The following is a 21,261-nucleotide window of genomic DNA, read 5'->3' on the forward strand; positions in this document are numbered from 1 at the left end:
TAAACAATTCTACCTCTACCTATACATTTTTTGCTCTCTGCCAGGTTCTCTGGCTATCCTTCAGAAGACATTGCTTATTTCATGAACTGTGCTCTGGCTTTGTGATGTAGCAGGTTACAGTCATGTAAAGGCATAAATTTACTAAAATGTAGTAAATTTTACTTGTAAGTTAAGGGATTGGTCTTTTTTACATTCAACTTCCAAAATTCTGGGACATCTGTGCTCTCCAGTCTAGGCCAATTACATCACACTCTGAACACACTCCTAATATAAAAATCTCACTAAACTGCAGAACAAACCAGAAACAATGAAGTATGAGCTGAAAGAAGTTTTCTTCATAGCGTGCTGAACATATTCATGATTATAAATTTCATTTTCCTCAAGTGAAAAAATAAGTTTGCAGTCAAATAAAATGGCTTTGCTGCAGCCAATAAATGCAAGTCAATGGAAAATCCATGCTGGTGGCACAAGACAGGTTGTGGGTGTTTTTCTATCTTTGATATTCAGTGAAAAAAAGTTCGCACCATAGATCAATATTTGATAGGAGATAGCAAGCACGTGTTCTTACTTATTAGAAAATTGTCTAACTGCAATGAATTTCATTATCTAGTACACTTTTTCCATGTATTTTTTGTGCTTCCCTGTCATATGGATTTAATGTATTCTACTGAAAGAAACTTAGTGTGTAGATGCAATACAGAGTAACACAAAATTTTCAGAAACTAATACTTTGGTGTGTTCTTAAAACAAAGGTCTTAAGAACGCACCAAAGTACAGGACAAACAAACAAGTGGCAACTTGCCACCCAGCTCAGAGTTCAAAGGAACAAGTATTGAAAAGGTAACTCTCAAAAAACCTCAAAAATGAAAGAATATATTAGCTTTCCCTGACTTTTTTACCCAACAGAACACTTTTGATCCCTTTCCATAAGTTTACCACCAAGGGCTACATTTCCTGGATTCAGCTATTTGCTCAGAGGGTGAGGCAGCTCCACTCCTCTCCCTGTCACCATAGCACACTGAAGCTGTACTCAAAACAGTTAAAAGGAGGAAATAGAATCATGCACAAAGGCGTTTTTAAAGAGCAATCTGAGCTCCACTGAAGCTCTAGGCTTCAGAAATACTAAAAAGTACAATTAGCTGATTAAACTTTTAATCAGTCTGCTAGCAAAACTCTGTTCATCCTGTTATCAACAGCAAACTTGTTTAAATGTATTTTAAAGGATCCTAAAGAAGAAAATTCAAATTTAACAACAAATGTGAATTCTCACTCGAGTTTTAGAACAAATGGCCTGGACACTTATAAGCATGGCTACTTGAAACTTGCAGAAGGATTTAGACTCCTGAATTGAGCTGAAAGGAACTGTTCACATATTCCAGCATTCTGTAAAACTTATTACAAACTACCAGACTGGCTTCAAACTTTTGTCAAACCTAAAGTAAAAATCTGACAGAAATCTGCTGGGATTTCTGGCAGAAATTACTGGTCACAGAGGTCCTGGTAGGGTCTGTTGTCAAGGTTGTCTGAGGCAGGTATCTGAAGCATTCCCCAGATATGCACAGTGAAACTGGCATTTTGAAACTGATACTGTAGTTATTGAGTCTTCAGATACTTCAGAAGTGGTCTGGAACTAAATATTCTGTGGTCAAAAGCTGAGACCACTTAACTCTGCAGCTACTTCTACCCTGTAAGCAGATTACTGAGACACAAAAATTAAAGCATGCAGATGAATTTTAAAGATATACAAGAATTATAAGAAATATTTTTTTCCCTGGAGATTTGCCAGTGGAAAATGTTGCTAACTTGTCTGTTTCTTCAAGAGCATGTCCAGCAGATCCCATCTACTATAGAATGCATTATATGTTCTCACAGACAGAAAAGGAGATCGCTTCAAAGCTATCAGTCAGGGCTGACTACAGAGAAGAATCCTCCTACTCAGCTGTTCTCCAGAATCATCTTTCCAACATGTAAATATGAACAAAACATTAACCAGAGAATTAATGAAAATAACTCTGATTTATAGTCCATATCTGATTTACACACATACCTTCTATTGTAAGAAAACAAGCACTGAGAATTATTACCCTTTCACTTTTTTTCTACCTCAGTAATTGCACAGAAACATTGCTAAAGGCTGTACCAGGGAAAATTCTGGCTTTTTTGTGTCCAATACCACTTGATAGAACAAATCAAAGATGTAAAAGTTTGAAATTAATTGCCTCAAAAGGAGACACCTTCACATTCTAATATAGAATAAGAAGAAACTTTAGCTGGAAGGAATTAAGGAGTGGCCTTTCAAGTCATGATTGTACTAATTCATGGAACAGATAGAAATTTCTCCTGCTGGCAGAGTTGGTTTGCATTCAGGAATGGATGTTAACACAAGAAAAGTCCAGTATGGATGATGAAAAGATGGACAGAAATATGTGCCTGTGCCAGTAGCACGTGGAGACAAATAGCCCAAAGAATGCTCAGATGACATTTGACGTTACCAGTGCATGACAACACACTGCATTATATTTAAAGACAAGAACCAGGATGACATGTCTAAGCTTCCAGAGCTCTTCATGTTACTCGCTCACTTAGCTTCTAGTATCCATCCAAAATTAACCTTTAGTGTCTCCCTGTACAAGTGTAAAAATAGGAAAAAGAAGGAGCATATTTGATCCCATGACACCACTGACATTTTACTAATTTTATGAGATGAATAAATGAAAGGGGGGACTTCACAAAATTCACTTTGATATAGTTTAGAGGTATAAAGCTAAACTTAGATTAGGCAAATCAAAATAATTCTATTGTACTTGTACTGGTAATACCAAACCCTCCAGCAGAGTTTAATTCACCCTGTTTGTTGAATACAGATGTATCCTGATGAAAAAAAAAAAAAAAAAGCACCCTAACTTATAATTTCTCTATCTCTGAACCAGTGTCACTGTAAGATGCAAGAGAGGATTCTGAAAACTCTGTGAGTTTCCAATCCTGACTGGAAACTGTGAGGAAAGCCCACTTCTCTCCTTTTAAATGATATAAAGTTAGCATTATTCAAAAAACTAAAAATCATTGGAAGCTACTCAGATGTCATGGTAATGGTGGCAACAGTAGGTACTCAAAGATAATTAAATAGGCTTATTGACTGTTACATAAGTGCTTTTCAGAGTTTGCCATTTCACACAGAAGAAATTACAGGGTGGGTATATGGAAAAAAAGGAGCAAAAAAACAGAATCTAAGGGGAAAAGAAAGCTTATTGTTCCATTGTCCTAATAAATCAACATTTTGAAATAACACTTCGTTACAGAGCTCCCTTTTTTCTCCTGCAAAGAGAGTATTATTCATATTTATCTGAAATCTGTCAGGTCAATGTGAGATGCAGTCAACAGAGAGCAACAGAAAGACATTTTGGAAGGACACCACTTGTTGCATGTTCCTCAGTTTTAGCTTAAGCCAGTTTGATCTTCATTCTGCTCTCTACTGGGTATTCAGAGAGCCAGAATTGGGCTTTATTATTCCAGAAAGCCACACATCTCCTATGTATGGCAGACATTTAATCTTAATGGATCCCACAGCAATTCCATCAAGATACTAAATAAGAGCAAGGGTAGGGTTGTCAGGCACTACAGATGAGTGCTCTGGGAGCAAAGAACTGCTCATCTACCATGTATCATGGGCTTTTCAACATATTTCCATCTTTCCCTGGGATTAGTTGAAGAATGGAAAGGAGAGTTTGGCAACCAAATATATGCCTCTACTTAGGGAGAACTAAGAAGAATGAGGAAGGATTACTTCCCTTATTTCATGGGCAGGAAAAATCATCCATCAGAATGACAAATGCAGTACCTTTATAGGCTCACAGCCATTCTCCGAGCAATTCTGTGGTGCTATTGTGAACTCACTGCTACTTTCCTGTTAATCTGCTTTTAAAAACCCCAACAGCTGCTGAGAACACCAATAATAATGCTTTTAATAATAACCAAACCTTATGCAGAAACCTCAGAGCAGCCTTCCAATATCTAAATGGCAAGAAAGGCAGCTAGGGAGTTTTTACAGGGGCAGGTAGTGATAGAACACAGAGGAATGACTTTAAACTGAAATAGGTGAGGTGTAGATGAGATGTTAAGAAGAAATTTCACTATGAGGCTGGTGAGGCACTGGAACAGGTTGCCCCAGAAGCTGTGGATGCTCCACGCCTGGCAGTGTTCAAAGTGAGGTTGAATGAGCTCTGGTCTAGTGGGAGGTGTCCCTACCCATGGCAGGGGGTTGGAATGAAATGATCTTTAAGGCTCCTTCTAATTCCATTCTGTGATTTGAATACCTCAAAGTATAAGTAAGTTGACTCAAACACTAAAACAGGAATGGCACAGAAGGCCCTGAATGCCAGTTTGTGTTTGTAGGACCACCAACGTGAGTGGATCAGACAGTTAAAAGGAATGGATTGCATCATGGAGCTCCTGAAACAATGAATGACCAGAACCAAATAGAAAGCAGGAATGAAAAGGAATCCTTATGTTTGCATCAAGAGCCATGAACAATTCAAGGGCACAGTCAGGTACAAGACATGTAAAAAATCTCCTGTGGAAATATCAGGAAAGAATTTCAATGCTGTTGGGTCAGGGATTTTTTTTTTTTAGCTGAGACAGAAGGGCAGAGGGTGAATGTTGGCATTTAAATTTATAAAAACATTGAACCTTGTAATCTTTGTTGCCATATTAAACAGAAACGATAGTAACTTCTCTGAGAAATCTTTTGTGTTAAAACTCTGTAGATTAATAGGATGCCCAAACTAATCTGGGAGTCTAGAAACAGGACTAAGTGGATATTCTCAAAAGACTCTGTTTCAATAGACCTCTCATGCTCTGGAGCTTGGATAGGAATATAATGACTACTCCACTTCATCATCTAATATCTGTTAAAGACATTTAAATACTTCCTTAGTAATATTACTTCCTCCGGTTACAACAACTGCAGACTGAGACGTCCTGGGAAAATATTCTCTTATCTATAGAGCCTCTGTTTTTCTGTTACTATGAAACTTCTGTCCTTCATTAACATTCAAATCACCTTCTTTCCCTGCAGCTGGTGGAGAGGCACTTCACTTTTTTGTCCTAGCAGTGATATAGCAGAACCTTTAACCAAGAACAGGATGTGTCTGAAATCACCTTTAAAGTTTGTAAACTCTTAGGTTTTTAGAATCTTGACGGCAAAACAGAGAAATGGTCCAGGAAATAGCTGTAATTAGGAATCATCCTTTTCTTTCTTTTCTCCCTGTTTTTAGAACTGTTGTTTCAAATAAACTGGCCTTAAACACTGCATAAGAGGCTATTCCAGGAGGTTGTTCTGGTGAGACATGTATTTGCTTTCTTTAAAAAAAAAAAGTGTCAAAAAAATGCTGCTTTCTCTAACACCAGATAACCTCTCCCTTCCAGTCACAAAAATACCAAAAATTGTAATCCTACATCTTTAAAGGAAGAAAGAACACTTTAGGACAGCAGAATTCAACACTTCTTTCAGCTTTGTTAGGCTTAGAAAGAGTTTTGCAAATAGACTTTTGCAACACTACCAAACAAATCTTTGGTCAAATTTGGCAGAGAAACTAGAAAGCAAGTTTGACTCAGCTGTAATCTAGTTTTCCGTGCAAAGAGCTAAAGGCTAAAACTATTCCCTTTAGTAATATCACTCATACCTTTCCTGGACAGAATTACATATTTGTAATATATTTCAGTGGCTTTTCATATGCATTACTGGAAGGGTAAAAATACCTATTTTAATGGGGCTAGCCAATTATTTGGGAACTCCTAACCTGAAGGTTAAATACCAGTTCTCAAAATTTTTGAGTATTATCAACAATGAATATTAAATTATAAAGACAAAGTTTAATATATTTACCATAAATACAATTTTCCATAAAATAGAATTTTAGTTTGCAGCTGGTTAAAACACAAAATATGTCTAGATCTTGTAACTTATATTATACTAGTTATATCTATGTTCTGTCACCAGTCCATTTTAATTTAATAAGTTAACTCTTAATTGCCAATTCTTTTTTTAACTGCAAAAAAATTCTATTTTATTCTGTTTAGTTTGTAATACTGTATTTTTTCACTAAAGTCATTAATGGTAATATTGTGATTATATTAACAATGAATGGTCAATTACTTTTTACATCCCTGCTGTTTTTCAGTTTGTAGAATTAGTGCAACTGGTTAACTTATTTTGGCATTCACTTAGTTTTATAGTTCCTACTCGGGAGTAAAATAAAAACTTTTATTGAATCAGAGACAATAATTTTTTTTAAAAATCCTAATTTTTTTTTATATGTTTCTGTTTGATTATGAATTCATTTGTCATAATCTCAAAATTTATTAAGGTGCCAACATAATTAACGTACAAAATATGACCTAAAAATAAATTTTAAAACCTGTCACATCTTGAAAGAAACAACATCAAACTACTTCATTCAAGGTAGTAAAAGCATCTGATGAACACTAAATGCTCTATTGTGCTAGATGGGAACTGCATGACCATATCTTACACCAAAAAAAACCAAATTTTATCCTGTAGCTATATAGCCACAATATTCTTTAAAATTATGATTGGCTGAAAGGGATATTTTTACAACTGAAGCCTAATCTGAAAACAAGCCTTTGGCACATATTTGTTGAAAAATGCTAAAAAGGGAAGGAACATGTATAATTCCTATAATAAGTAGAACATGGAGAACCATGTACCATTTAAGAGCAGTAAGATATTTCCTAGTGAGTGTGGGTAGCTTGAGAGTTATTAACATGTCAGTAGTTTAAAATTGCCCCTACTGAATGGTAATACAAGTAGTAGCAGTTGTTACTACAACTACTGTATTTATAATTGTAATAATTGAAAGCAGTGTTACAGCCATTTGTGGCTAATCCCTCTTTTGGGCATCAAAATTTGCCATCCCTTCTATGATTATAGTTTAAAAAAAAAAATTAAATTATCAAAGATTAAGAAAGGAAACAAAGGTGAAATGAGCTGCTCATAGCCATAAAACCAGGAACAAAAACCACAGGTCAACCTTCCTGGACACAAACACTGAATGACCTTGAAGGGTTTGCATTTTCTTAGCTCATGAAAACTTATGAAAATATCCTCTCTCTGCACCCAAACTGGAATGAATCTAAACAGCCACCAAGAGGAATGTCTAAGAAAAATATATCAGAGCATGGTACTTACCCCAGAGATTGGAGACTGGCACTAACTCTCAAGGAGAAACAAGTGCATGGAAGCTGATCCCTCCCATCTTCACCCAGTTACACCACCAAATTAGCCTCCCTTCCATTTGCAGGTGCTGCTCCCCTGAATGTTAATGCTGATCACATGTGCTTACAAGGCAAAGAAAAATCCCCTAAATTTCATTGGGCTGGACAGAGCAATATTTCAAGAAGCAGCTGTTGTTGGTAGCGTTCAAGTTTATTGGCAATCCTTATAAAACTACCCCCAAAACACATACTGTATCTGATCTCATGTTAAGAAGGCTTTTCTCTAAAGAGTATTGAATCACTTTAATGTAGATTCTAATGCTGCCTCACTCCGCTTTCAAGGTAGCCAGTAAATTCAGCTTTACTACAGTACTATAAAGATGTGAAAGAACTGTAACAGCATCTAAAAATGAGCTGTTGCCACTATACTGTTCAGTTTAGAAAACTCTAAACAGAATACTGATGAAAAATGTTAATGATAGTTTGCTGAGTTGCCAAGAGAAATGAGACAAGACAATTCACTACATTTTTGTTATAAAATGTAAATTATAACATCCTAAAGAATCTGCCACAACTCCAAGAAGGACTAAAAGGAAGATCTAAACAATTTTTAAAAAAGAGCTATCCAACAGCCATGTTTACCTAATCAGTACAATTACAGCAAAAATCTCAGTATTCACAGGATTTTAACTCCTGCAAAGTCCTGTCTATTGCAATGAAGGACTTCAAAGTATTTACAGCACCTTGCTGAATTAAGGCTGTAATCACATATGTATTATACACTTCCAAGCGGTTTGCCTTAGATCGCCAACACAGTCTCAATAGACTGGTCAAGTAGGGAAATTCAAAGTACTCTAATAGTGTCAGAGGAAGTTTAGGTTGGATATCAGGGAAAGGTTGTTTTCCTGATTTCCAGAGGGTGCCTGGGCACTGGAACTGCTCCCCAGGGCAGTGGTCACAGCACCAATCTTGCCAGAGCTCAGGAAGCATTTGGACAATGCTCTCAGGCACAGTCATTTAACCAAGTACAGGATGGGATTTGTGGGTGTGATTTGTCCTGTGCAGGGCCAGGAGTGGGACTCAGTGATCCTTGTGGTTCCTTTCCACTCAGGATATTCTATGATTCTCTGTGAAATGTTAGAAATGCCCCCTGAGCCTGTGATCCTTTAGCTTTGAGACAGTGGCTTGTCTCCTTTATCACACCCATGTCTCTGACCCTGAGACTGAAAATGAATACTGTCTTTCTTCAGTGGTGATAATGAAATTATTTTACAGCCCCAGCCCTTCCCCAGACTCTGTAAACTAATTCCATGGCATGACCTCAGTCCTACAACTCACACATGGCACAGAAGGTACAGAGAAAAGGCAGAAAGGAGAGGCACTGTATCCCCTGGCATCTCTGCGTGGCAGCTGGTGAGACAAAACAAAAAAAATCAGATCACTGCCTAGAGAGTCTATTGGCAACTCTCAGTTGCATCTGGGAACAATGACCCATCAAAGCTAACTACGCATTGTTAATATCCCTACCTAATCCAGGCAATGGGAAAGAAAAGTACAGAGTGCCCTAGCAAATGCTACAACCTTCCAACTCGCTTCACATCTTCATTTTCCTGGGTCTGGTAAGCATATAAACAACCATTATTGCAGCAGTGTCCCCAGTGCTGCCATTAACATCATCTGGGGCCAGGCTGGGGGTGAGGGTGCATTCACTGCTGCCAGAAGGTATTTATTCCATATTCTCACAAAATACAGAGAAGCCAAGGAGGCTCCATTTCATCCTTCTACCTCACTGGTCTAAGAAATTCATGTGATGCAGAACTTCCCTACAGTGATATACTTGGGTCTGGGAAACACGTTTCTGAGGGCTGGATTACGATTTTTGGGATGCAGAATTTTCGAGCTATTGGGTTCTAAGCCTGCACGGTCTTAAGCTTGCAGCTATTGGCATGTTTGACATTTTAAACTATGAAATACCAACCTATTTTGAAATTGTCCAAATCATTAGTTGTGGAATTTTCCTAGCACTTCATGAATACCACTGTTAATTGGGCAATTAACTCGAAACTACAGAATATGCTGTGATGGCATGATATGATATAAGCCATGTAAAAGAAGGAACAGCCAAGCAACTCAGTATGTTGAAAGATATTAATGAAGTGGCAAAATCTGCCAGAAAAATAATAATGGGTGATTTTAACTACCCCAATATTAACTGGTTGAATAACACATCTGTACATGGTTTGGAGAAGCAGCTTATTGATACTATAAATGGCTTCTTTTTGGAGCAGCTCCTTCTGGAGCACAGAGGAGGAGGAGTTCCACTCAGTTATTAATTTGTGTGTGTGTTTGTGTAGAAAGCAAGCATGGGTGTTCTGCTAAGCAACAATGGCCACGGGACAATGAGTTTGAATCTGGATGATGAAGTATTTCAAGTGGTAACCAAATAGTTAATGGCAGGTGGGTGGGTGAGGAAAAACCCATGAACAACAGGCATCTCAAAGGGATGGCTGTTTTGGAGGAATGAAGGAGTTTATTCACAGACAGAAACAAAACACCAGAATTAAAAAGAGAAGGGAGGAAAATATTAAAAAAAAAGGGCTAGGTTAGCATGTTTCTGGGGTGAAGTACAAGAATCTGTGAGGTCTTAAAAAACAACTTTCTTTGAATGTGTGAACTCTGCCTAAATTTTTTAAAAGGTGCACAACACTGATTATTGTTATAACTTACTGCTCAATGTTGCATAATATGAAACAAAACCATAATGCAAACGGTGGCAATCAGAATGTATAAATTCAGTTTAAAAATTACAGGAAGAGAAATTGTTATTTTTCCATAATTACATCATTATTCAAGTTGACCTGAAAGGAGGACTCATATATATTATCTAATGTACAAATCTGGAATCTGGAGTAAGAGCATACAGGTCTTACAACAGTTTTGAAGAACTTAGCAAAAAATGTAATTGAATGTGTGTGGTTATGCTTCCCTCATTATCCTCTGAAAGTTATGTCCACAGAAAAATATCTTTAAAATGAAGACATCAAAAACCAAGCAACTAACAGAAAAATTATACACAGACATGATGACGGTAATAGTGAACTCCCAGGTGGGATTATTTAGGAATGGGGCTGCAAAGGATGAGAAATGCAGTTTGTTTGTTTCTTTATCACATTTCAAGACCCAAGAACATATTAGGTTCCCATAATGAATCAGAAAAATCTTGGAGTGGACAGCAAGCAATATCTGATATTTCTGAGTAAATATACCAGAGTTTGCATCAAGCAAATCTTTGGGCAAAGGAATCCTTTCAACACAAATCTATTTACCAACACAGACATCCTTTCAGGCTTTAGTGAACACAGTAAGGAAATATATGGACTGGTTGCTAGGGTGGGCTGCTACCTTAATGTACAATCAATTAAAAGGCCAATAACCTGTCAATGTTAAAAAATTTCCCAAGCAAGATGGGATCAGAGTTCTAATAACTGCTCTTTAGTGGATGTAGGGCGTGGGGGAGATTCAATATGGTTGTAGGGTAAATGGCTTTTCAAAAATTGATATTAAAATCTGTATCTTGATTTGGAGGAGGAAATATTCCATAAAATTAAGAGATTCTAACAATACTTTAAAAATATTGTGTGCAAAGTGCAAAGAAACTGCAAAGTGACGTGAAACCTTGTGTTGACAAATAAGAATTTGAATCTTAGAAAGAATAATTTCAGCTATTTATATTCAGGGCTGGATTTTACACAAACTGTAATCACTTGGTGAAGATGGAACAAAGAAACACAATGTCAAGAGAACAAACAAACCCAAAAGACATACAAAGAAAAGAGGAAATGTCCTATTTTAAACAAATTGATAGTGTGTGTGCTGTTAAGGTAGGGTTCTCTAGTCTAAAATATATTTCAGAAATACAGGTAAAGCAAGAATGAATTAGGGCGTGGGGGAGATTCAATATGGTTGTAGGGTAAATGGCTTTTCAAAAATTGATATTAAAATCTGTATCTTGATTTGGAGGAGGAAATATTCCATAAAATTAAGAGATTCTAACAATACTTTAAAAATATTGTGTGCAAAGTGCAAAGAAACTGCAAAGTGACGTGAAACCTTGTGTTGACAAATAAGAATTTGAATCTTAGAAAGAATAATTTCAGCTATTTATATTCAGGGCTGGATTTTACACAAACTGTAATCACTTGGTGAAGATGGAACAAAGAAACACAATGTCAAGAGAACAAACAAACCCAAAAGACATACAAAGAAAAGAGGAAATGTCCTATTTTAAACAAATTGATAGTGTGTGTGCTGTTAAGGTACGGTTCTCTAGTCTAAAATATATCTCAGAAGTACAGGTAAAGCAAGAATGAATAAATGGACATCACAGAATTTTTTAGTAAATCAGGTAAATTCTGGAACATTTTCATTTGTTTCTGAAAGGCAAAGGGCTTCCTGATGTGATGTTCATAAAAGTGTTGCTGAAATAGAATCAAGAATTAATATTCTACACTCTGAAGTAAACTACATTTCTGATCCCCTGTGCCTGCTGTAGAAACACCTCCCTATTTATATTCAGGGCTGGATTTTACACAAACTGTAATCACTTGGTGAAGATGGAACAAAGAAACACAATGTCAAGAGAACAAACAAACCCAAAAGACATACAAAGAAAAGAGGAAATGTCCTATTTTAAACAAATTGATAGTGTGTGTGCTGTTAAGGTACGGTTCTCTAGTCTAAAATATATCTCAGAAGTACAGGTAAAGCAAGAATGAATAAATGGACATCACAGAATTTTTTAGTAAATCAGGTAAATTCTGGAACATTTTCACTTTCTCTGAAAGGCAAAGGGCTCCCTGATGTGATGTTCATAAAAGTGTTGCTGAAATAGAATCAAGAATTAATATTCTACACTCTGAAGTAAACTACATTTCTGATCCCCTGTGCCTGCTGTAGAAACACCTCCCAAGCTTTAGGTAGCTAATTATAAGGGGTAACTTTTACTTGATTTTCACCTTACTATGCTTGGCTTCAGATTCCTGAGCTTTACTCTGATCATTTCAGCAGATCCAACTGTAGTTGTGTCATACCACTGACCAATTCTTTTTTAAAAAAAGCCTGTTACATTCCAAACTAGTAAAGCAATCTAGAAAAGATAGGCTAAAGTAGGAATTTCCTATACACAGCCAGTTTGCCAGCTACTCATTCCTCTTCACTCTGCTGCCCTACAAGACTTTAGGTCTTCTGCAAGAACAAGTGTCAGCTCCTGAAAACAACTTTGAGTGAAGTTTTACACTTTGTGAACTCTTTCATTGGGAAAGGCTGAAGTGAGTGATAAAGCTGATGTAACCTGCTTTGTTTTAGCTTTGTAGAATTGGATTAATTACTCCCTGGGGCTTTTTGGATCCTGCAGGGAGCATCTTTAAGACCAAGTTTCAGAGCCAGGATTATATTTACACAATTAAGTGTAGCCTTTGAATATTTTATGATACACACTACTGAATCCATCACATGCATGTATTAAGAACAGAAGCTGCTCCCACTTACTTCAAATTGATTTTGTTCAATGTCTTGTTAATGCAGACATACAAAAATATCAATTCCTCATCACTGTGCATGAACTTAAAATACTAAAAGTAAAAAATTAACATTTTCAAATTATTTGTATTTTAATTATTAATTAAAGCATTACCAAGAAGGAAAAAATGGATTTTTTTTTTTTAAATGCACTTATTTTTAAAACTGACCTTTATATTTTATCTTATCTTTAATATCTTAAAGTAACATTTTTTATGTGGGCTTCACTTTGATCAGCACTTTTTAATTAACTTAAGAAATGTGAGTGTTTTACAGCACAGGCTTTATCAATTTTTTTTATTTAGCTATTAACACTTATGTTTTACCTTCAGCAGACCATTATCAGATTCCTATCAAGTCAGGCTTTGGTATATACCAAAGATCTTGATACATCTAGCAGGCAGTTAACCTCTTACCCTGCTCTCTCTTGTAACTGTGATTATGATGAATGAGTGGTTAGTTCTAAGCAATTCTGTTTTATGTCAATAAATGAATCAAACAGCCATTGGTATATGGGCATTAGGAAGACAGAGAGAAAATGAAGCTGTCTGGTGACACTTTATAACCCTCTCCCTTGTAAGTAATATGATTTGAAAAGTTAATGCTGACATCAACTGTTGGTATTGTTCATCTCTACTCTAGAATAAGACATTCTTTGTCTTATTTATGTAAAATGAAAAATACTGTATGTGATTTATTACTCACAGCATGGCTTAGAGAAAATTCTCTTTACAGCTTTCCTGAGATGCTGCATTGTAGTTATTAAATTACCAGAAACTTGGGGTTGGTGATGAACAACCATTTCTTCCAGAAATATTTTGTCTCTCTAAATGCCAATCCCTTGCTGAAAACCTGTCCAGGTATGGATTTGTGCAAGTACTTTGCTTCTGCATTCTTAATTGGGCTCCTTGACAGAAATCCTTCCTATTCCACTCTCCCAGCTTCAACAGCATATAGAATTGTTTGGATGAGGATTTGCATTTTCTTGCTTAGCACTTTTGCAAAGGAGTTTTTAGACAGCAGATGGATGTAGTGCATTGCACGGATCTCATCCAGCACACATATGGAGCAGCAGCAGAGCGAGGAAGCCCCGCTTACATACAGAGCATGACAGCCCTTTGAAAAAGAAAAAGCATTTCTAGCAGCAGCTTCACTCAGTGGTTCAACTTTCATCAGAAAGTAAACAAAGAAACACGTGTGGCCCCTGTCTTTGTGCAATGTGTCAGGAGCTGGTTGGATGGTGCTCTTGCCCACACTGGTGTCCTCATTCCAGTAACTGCTAAAGAGTCTCATAGCTTGAAACCCCTTGGGTTTATGTGAATTAAAATTGTTATTTTGTGTATTTTCTCTTGTGCCATCATTTCATTCCTCCTAAAGAACTGAAGGAGATTTCTGTGCTACGCTAAATATCAAACTCCCAAATGCAGCTTAAGTGCACTATTTGTTTATTATAAGAAAAACTGTCAGAAATTAATACAATGCTTTCACAATACAAGTATTCTGTGTGCTTATTTATTTGTTTACTTATTACCAAGAAACAGCCTGCATGGTCAGCAGAGGAGCAGCCAAAATAATGTCTGCTGCACTCAGAAGGTAAAGGGGAACTCAGAGAGGAGCAGGTTTCTGTGCCAGCATCAGGCAACAGACTTTCCTTCTATTAGAATTAAAGTCCCTAGGTGACCTCCCACAACCAAACAGCTTGGGATAAAATCACACAGGGGAGTCCATCAGACATCCCAGCTGGAAGCACAGGCTGGGAAGAGAACTTCAGATACTGAAAAACAAATGGAACTTTTGATATTTGAGCTCCGTCCTGTTCTTAGCAAAGGGGTGGCTCAGCCACCTTTCCCTCCCCTTGTGTCCTTTCCCCACACATTCCTCTCTTCAGGTACAGCTACAAAACTCCAGATGGATGCAACAATTAATCCATCAGCTCCTCACTCACCAGGTTTTAGCTGAGTACAAAGAAATGCTTTTCCCGCTTCCATTTTCTTTCTACTCAATTTACTGTCTCTTAAGAACATCTAAAATATGTACATTTAGGAAATTATTCTCAGACCAAAAAAAATTCTCCAAGGCAGGTGTCTTCTTTTTATTTATTTACACTGCATGTTATATACTGGAAATTTGTTGCTTCCTAGAAAATCTGTGTGTTGCAACCTTACATAAAAACAGCAAGAGAGGGTTCCATGAGAAATCTATTTTATATTCACCATTTATAAAATAAACCCAGGAAAACAGAGCTTCAAATTTCTGAGGCCTAGTTAAATGATGGTTCAACCAGATTATTTTACATTAGTCTGTCCTAATGTCAGCTGGAAAGGATGCAGGGGAGGATGAAGGCCTCTGGTACCTGCAGCTCACTCATGCCAAAAGAGTATGGATGCTGCAGCCACAGCAATTCTAGTTAGGCATCACTGTGCTACCTTAATAGGAACTTTGAAACATTCAGCTCTTTATAGAAAGGGATATGTTATAAGCTGGCAAACATCTCCTTGACCAAAATGCTGATTAACACCCTGCCTTGTGAAAAGAAAAGTGGAGATCAATTTTTGAGACTTGGGTTCAGTATATTGTTTTTGTGGAAAGTGGAGAGCATATATTTTACCAAATATGTTAACTGTAATTCAGTAGAACATCACATGTTATCAATTAAAACCATAAGGTAACAGTACCAAAAACATGTGTCTTCACTTGCTCTAAATAAGCTGTGCTTTCTTTGACTTTATTATTCAAATATTCACAATTAAATAATTTTCTCCTTTTAAATAAGCTGGTAGAAATACAAAGCACAAATCTGTTTGGTCAGATGCTCCATGGTGTAAATAGAAACAGTCCAAATTAAACAAAAAAAAGTATAAATGTTGCCTTAAAAATAAGATTGGGGAAAAATATCAAATATTGAGTTTGAAGCGAAGCATGCTTCTGTTAATATGCTGATTAGAGTAAGTGTTTGAAAAGATAAAATTTACCTACTTATAATGTCAGTTGTGTTGTGTCATAATGTGTGTGCATGTGTGTCTTCCCTAAGAGTTTCTGGCTTTGTTCTCAAACCTTCTTAAAATAAAAATCCTGTTGTTGGTTTTCAAAAAAAATTTATTTTATTCCCAAACACAATTATATTTTTTGCCATGCTTTCAACACAGGTTTTTCACTATAGAGCTCAAGACACTGAAGTTTCATGGGCTTTAACACCCGTCCTTTCAGGTTTTATTTTTCTCACTCTGTCAGTGTTTTCACATTGTAGCCAAGCCACAATAAAATGTTTATACAGAAACTGAACTGCTAGAAACAAGATGTATCTAATTGCTGATGTACAAGCAAAGTTGGGTTTAAATGCTGTGTTATCAAAATTATATTTCTTTTACCATTTATATATTTAAATAACTATTGCAATTTACTACTGGACAAACCTACTTGAGAAGAACAATTAAATAAATTAAACCACGTTAAAACCACATTCTTGAAAAAAGGTAACCTTTAGTTAGGACAATTACTCTGTGGGCATAAAACAAAAGCACAAATGTCACATTTTCCATGAAATTTACTTTTGTATGAATCATCAATCCTGTTTTCCCCTGAACAAAACTAGCCAAATATGACCAAAAAATCCCAAAGTTGCCTGAACTGGATGATCGAAGTAATTACATGTTACAGCAGAATGTATCTATGACAAAACTTTCAAAAATTTGAGGAAAAAATTATTATAGCCCCTGGTTGAAATAGCTTTGGTATAGACCTATAGCAGCATTTAGCTGATCCTGCTGTATTCCCATATAAAAATATGCAGAGTTTCAAAGATCAATCTTCCCTGCACTGATCTGCACTCCTTCCCTTTGGAGTACAGATCAAACAAACACGCCACGAAAACATGCCCAAATATTACAGCATAACATGAAAAAGGTGTACACTTCTCATTAGCATTTTTTAAATACTGCTTAGAATTTATTCTCAAAACCCCTTATACAAGCAAACTTCTTGTGTTCCACGCCAACCCCCAAAGTTCCCACCTCCTCCTGTTTGTTCAGCTTCAGGATCCTGAGTCCATCAGCTTCCATGGTCAGCTCACATGCATAAGTATTTGCAGAAATAAAGTCTTTAAATGGAAAAGCCTGTCCTATTTGTTTATCAGTCTCATTTTGGCATTGTGCATAGTCCATAATAAGAATCTGTATCTGCCTAACTCACGTACAGAATATTTGTAAGTTTGGAGAGGTACAATAGAAATTATTTAAGATCTAAGCCTGTATTACTGCAGAAGCTATACTTTTCTCAGTATGTGAAGAAACACAGGGCTGAATCCATCAGCTGTACCTCCTACATTTCATTTTATTTTCAGTTTATGTGAACTTAAGGTTAGCATATGTTTCTAGATATATGGTGCTAAACACTAGAATGAGTCACTTAAGCAGAGAAGAACAGTCAGCACGGCGTTGGCTTCTCCCCAGCATTCATGTCACTGTGACTGAGGTCTGGGTTGCAGAGGACACCAGTGACAGGCCAGGCTGTGGCTCATCCTTTCATGCAGCCATCACCTCAGCTTCGATGCTCAGGCGGCTGAACCAGGTTCCAGCTCTCATGGCCAAAATATGTGAGGTGTCTTAGCTGTGCCATGAGCCTTCCCTGCAGCAGCCAGCGTGCAGGGGCGTGACCAAAGCAGCCCAGACCTCTCCTGCAAGTTTAGATACTTACTGGATTGACCTGAACACAAGGATGGTTTTCAAAGTACTTTTTTATGTCACTTTACTGCAGATCTTTGTTGATGTCAGTCGAGAAGAGAAGGACTCAGACCAGCAGCCCAAAACATAATTACTAAAGCATTTTTTATGTTTTTAATGCTACATTTGCACGAACTGAACAGTACTTACAACTTCTGACCCAATTAGCTTGGTACACAAAAATGTCACCATGAAACTACCACTGAATTTACTCTTTGGAAATCTTCCTTTTCCTTAGAAAGTGTGCCCTATGTTGGGGTATAAAGAGCTACTCTTTGTATAGATTAATATATTACTATTTCTATTTATGAAAAAGAAAATGAAAATAAACTGATTCCTTAACAAAAGTAAGCAGTAGCAAAGCCAGAAAGAACATAAATTCCTCACTCTCAATTCAGTAATCACTTTATATTGCCTTCTCAGAACTATTTTTCAATGGTAATACTTGGTTTAAAACTGTTTATCTTATTTGATAATATTTTCTTTATCTCTGACTGAGAATGTTCATTTTTAAAAAATGCTGACCTGTAAATGAAGGAAAATGCAAATAGAATAGCAAAACCATATGTGAAAATGAACATTTGTAAAGAGGAAGGGTTAGTACAAATTGAACACATTTCCACATTGAGAAGAGAACCAACCATATTTTTCCCTGATGAATGCAGTTTTGTGAACATCTTTTTCCACAAATGATTGAATAAATATTTATTCATAAACTATATTTGTGACTTAAGAGAACAAGCTGCATAGATTGGTTTTATTTATACTACATCATACGTGAGGTATTGCAATAATTTATATCATGTCAAGTCTAGGGCCCATTAGATTTTCCTTATTATACTTGACTAAAAAACCATCCAAAACAGCAATTCTGAAAGCTTTCTATTTGTTTCATGAATAACTATCTTCCTCCTGATCCTCTCCTCTGGCTTTCCCTTTCTCAAAGCATTTCTGTTTAAGTGTAGCCCCATTTGATGTATCTCAGCTTGGGCATACTCTCAAACATGTTCCTGAACTGTGGGCTCAATGACCACAGTTTTGCTGAAACCATAAAGGCCAGATTTCTCTAAGACATACAAAAATGTATTCCTAGTTCAGCAGATACTGGTCATCCTAGTGTTTCCTCAATAACACCACAGAGCATTTCCCCTAAAAGTCCTGTCTGCCTTGAGTTACAGCCCCAGTTCTTTCCTACAAATTATTTTTGTTTGCAAAAACATGATGCAGTAGTGTCGTTAGCAAGTGCCACCATTCATGTGTTAGTGTAAGCTGTTCTCCCATCATTATTATTACAAAAACCAAAATAAAGCTTGAAATAATAATATTTACTGTTAATTCAGTATTTGTAGCTCCTCTGAATAGCAGAAGTTTAAGTTGGCAGCAGAAAAAATCTACTAAAAGTTTAAAAGTAGTGAGGTCAAATTCTTGCTAAATGAACGTGCTAAAACTGCAATACAACAGTGACATTTCAAAATTTCTTCCATTCCCCATATTAAAAGAATATTAGAAAGATGCACATAACAGGGAAAAGAATAAGTACTTACAAATACACAAGAAAATCAGCCCCAGCTCCCAGAAATCACTGGTAAGTTGCTTTTGAATTCATGAAACTGACCTGAAAATATAAAAGGAAAAAAAAAGTTGAAACAAAAGAAAGGCCAGAACTGATAAATGTTACTTTTTTTATTGTTATAAAATAGTTACGATTTTTAAACATGAACCAAATGAAACAGAACACAAGACTGTTGTCACACTTTCAGCCAAGTAATTTACACAGAATTTGTTTCCAGGAAGCCAATACCAACAGAAACAATTATTTCATTGTTCTGCATCTCACACCATAGCAACCCAGTCCATTATGGCTTCTAAGAACTGTCATAAATGCAAGCATGGTTATCTTTTAATAAGGAAAATAGCTGTGAGGGGGTTTCTGGCTTGGAGATTTTTCTTTTTTTATGTTCTCAAGTGTTACAGAACACTTATTACTTTTTTTTTTTAATTTAAGTAGTTTGTTAACAGCATTTTGCAGCTTACCTGGTATAATATTATTGTTTAGGTCATTTAATTGGAACCCATCTAAGGCAAAACCTATACAAAGAAGAAAGACTAACGATTTTGTTCTCTTATGGTCTAGATTCCAGTTAGAAGCTTAGCCTAAGTACAATGCAGTCACTATAAGGCATGATTAAATCCAACATTCTTTTTCCTGCATACCCCTTAGTTCTAGTTGGAAAGGTAACAGATGCAACTCAAACCCACAGAGCTCGCCTTATAAAATTCTTTAACTAGCACAATGACTCACTTTATGCCTCTAAATATCCATGGTTTCCTCTCTCCAGAACCCCCATGCATTAGAAGGTAGTTCAGTAGTTTATTTTTATTGTTTGGTCTACATACAGCACATTTTTAGTTCTTAGCAAAACAAAGAAACTTTGTTGCACAGCCCTTGTTTTCTTTCCAAAATGTGAGGATGGATATGGGTAACATTAAACTGAAAATAGTAATGGAGCCTGGGCAACTAGTTTAGGTCAAAACCTTTTTGTTCTCTGGGAGCTATCTGATTAATTTGCAGTTCATAAAACAGTGGGTGTAAGCTCAGTTTAAAAACATGTAACTATATTTAAAGATGAAATTGTCATTTTTCTTAGCCCCCAGTAATCTTTAAGAAACACCTTCCCACAACATTTCTGTATCCTAAAGTGCACCAGCCAGTACTGCACAGTGCCTAGAGACAAGGAGAGAATACCAAACTTATCTTGATGCAGAATATCCTCCTTATTTCATACACCCACCCTGAAGTGCATATTATTCATTCCAACCAAGCCCTCCCCCATCCTGAAAGTACACATTTAATTGTGTCTTCTCTCCTGTAATACCAACAGAGAGTCAACAAATCTCATTTGCTCTATCAATGCAGTGTTGTTATTATATATTTTAAAAGCAAGTCTGAATCTCATTATCAGCTGATTTATGCCATTAGTGTGCTTTGGAGCCACCAATTAAACAAGGACAGTGGTTCATAAGGTCAGAGTTAATTAATCTGAAAGTATAAATACACTTTAATGCACACCACCTCATGTTGAGAATTTAGGAACAAAGCACCAAACCTTTATTCTGGGCAAGCAATTGGGGGGAAAGGTTAAACATACAAAATTTTAAACTTAGCTTTAGCACTCTGGTAAACGACCAGGGAAAAAATTCAGTTTGGTAAAAAATCCTGAAGAACAATAGGTATGTGAAGCCTTAATTCCTACAGCAACAGTGCAAGTGAGGGAGAAGGCAGAAGAGGGCTAGCTGAATCCAGTGATCCCGAGCCAAGGAAGGCTTGTTGCTCAGATAACACCTCAGAACTGTGAATCAGCTGCAGGCTTATCCATTATGGAGCTGGGCAGGGTGGGGGAAAATAGCCCAACCCTGAAGAGCCCAGTCTGTTCAAAATGGGCTCATCAGAGCTGAGGTGTCTGTTGCATTCAGTAGCCTGTACAAAACCAACTTTTCCTTCAACTACTTTGCCTTAGGAAATTTAATAAAACAGTGCAGTCCAGGAAGGGTTCAGTAATACCCATGGTCTACCAACACAAGCAGAGTTCAAGGAAAATGCTGAAAACAGGCTAATCTACCAGAAAGTTATTCACAGTGACAATTCAGGTATAAGGTATCTAGAGTTTACATGGACAAAAATATATTTTTCTTACTGCCTGGACTCATTTTACCTTGCACAGTCCCTTGCACA

The 21,261-nt window shown here is 36.6% G+C and overlaps 1 protein-coding gene across 4 annotated transcripts in view; it reads right to left on the minus strand.

The window, feature by feature from the left end:
• SOX6 (SRY-box transcription factor 6) overlaps positions 1–21,261 on the minus strand; it is a 375,549-nt gene that overhangs the window by 301,425 nt on the left and 52,863 nt on the right. For 3 of the 4 annotated variants that reach the window (XM_039707456.1, XM_039707454.1, XM_039707455.1), the window contains exon 2: positions 19,073–19,143. The gene's annotated coding sequence lies outside the window, so the exon portion shown is untranslated. Of the gene's footprint in view, positions 1–7,207; positions 7,230–19,072; positions 19,144–21,261 lie in introns of those variants that run through there. The other variant, XM_039707458.1, reaches the window with a different exon arrangement.

Source organism: Passer montanus, unplaced genomic scaffold (genome assembly GCF_014805655.1).
Source record: "Passer montanus isolate IOZ18808 unplaced genomic scaffold, ASM1480565v1 scaffold2, whole genome shotgun sequence".
NCBI lineage: Eukaryota > Metazoa > Chordata > Aves > Passeriformes > Passeridae > Passer > Passer montanus.